This window comes from Buceros rhinoceros, unplaced genomic scaffold (genome assembly GCF_000710305.1).
Source record: "Buceros rhinoceros silvestris isolate BGI_N320 unplaced genomic scaffold, ASM71030v1 scaffold35582, whole genome shotgun sequence".
Lineage (NCBI taxonomy): Eukaryota > Metazoa > Chordata > Aves > Bucerotiformes > Bucerotidae > Buceros > Buceros rhinoceros.
In genome coordinates, this window is record NW_010397839.1 from 17856 (window position 1) to 18994 (window position 1139).

A 1139-nucleotide genomic window follows, 5' to 3' on the forward strand; every position below is an offset into this window, starting at 1 on the left:
AAGTTGGGTTTTTCACCTCCCAGCAAATTCAGTGTGGGATGACCAAAGCTATGACCGTTCTTTCTCTGCGGACTCCATATGGAGCTTAGTTACACTGTAATAGTCATGTATGTTGGCAATTGTCACTGAGACCTTTCTTCTACCTCAAGAAAAACTGAAATCACAGACATATTTCTGACTGGAAAGACAAACAGATGACCCCAACTAAGGTAAGCATTTCTTCTAAGCACTAGAAGCATATTAGATACTCCTAAAATCATTTTCAAGTTTGAGAAATAGGGGAGCATATCAGACTATTATACATGCATGAACACCTGCACATACATAAAAATACACTTTAAAAAGGCTTTCATTTGTTGGCTTTTCAATAAACAAAGTATTTAGTTTAACATAATGGAATATACATTGTTTTCTTTTCAAGTTTAGTGTCTGTCACACAAATGAAGTTTCAGGCAGCTGCTTTGCCTGCCTGATACATTCCCAATCTCCTTTAACATCTCTATTTTCACTGTTTCTTTGTTGTTCATTTTTCTTTTATAATCCAGGATGCAGTTAGTTCTTTGCAACTCTCTGAAGAGAGCAATCCTTCTTCATAAGTCTGGCTGAGGCCAAAAATAGCTCTGTCAGCTTCTGACAGGCTGAACTTACCCAAGTGAAATGTTTTAACATTTTATCAACTTAATGAACAGCCTTATTTATAATGTGGAAAACTTTACTGTCATTGTATGCTGACTGCTGAATAGATTATGAAATGCATTTGTTTGGAGAATGCTGAATATATTGAGAAACATAATTTTTGACCAAAGGGCAGTTGTCTTATACACTGTAAACAATTTTAAGATTAAGTATTCTTAGCTCTTTTGAAATAAAGGAGTGGCTTAATGGTGAAAATATCTCAAGAAAGGAACCTCACAATGAAAAATAACTAACCTTCAAATCATAGAAGTTTCAAAATGCGAAAATTACCATTAAAAACCCCCTATAACCAGTCTAAATATTACTATTAATGTAGTACTGGAAATCAGTATGTAAACTAAATATCTACAGATACCTTTAGGACTTTATAATAGAGAGGGAGGGTTAAAAGTACAAAATAAAAAGTCTAACAGAAAAAAGAGTGTGGGTTAACAATTGCTTAC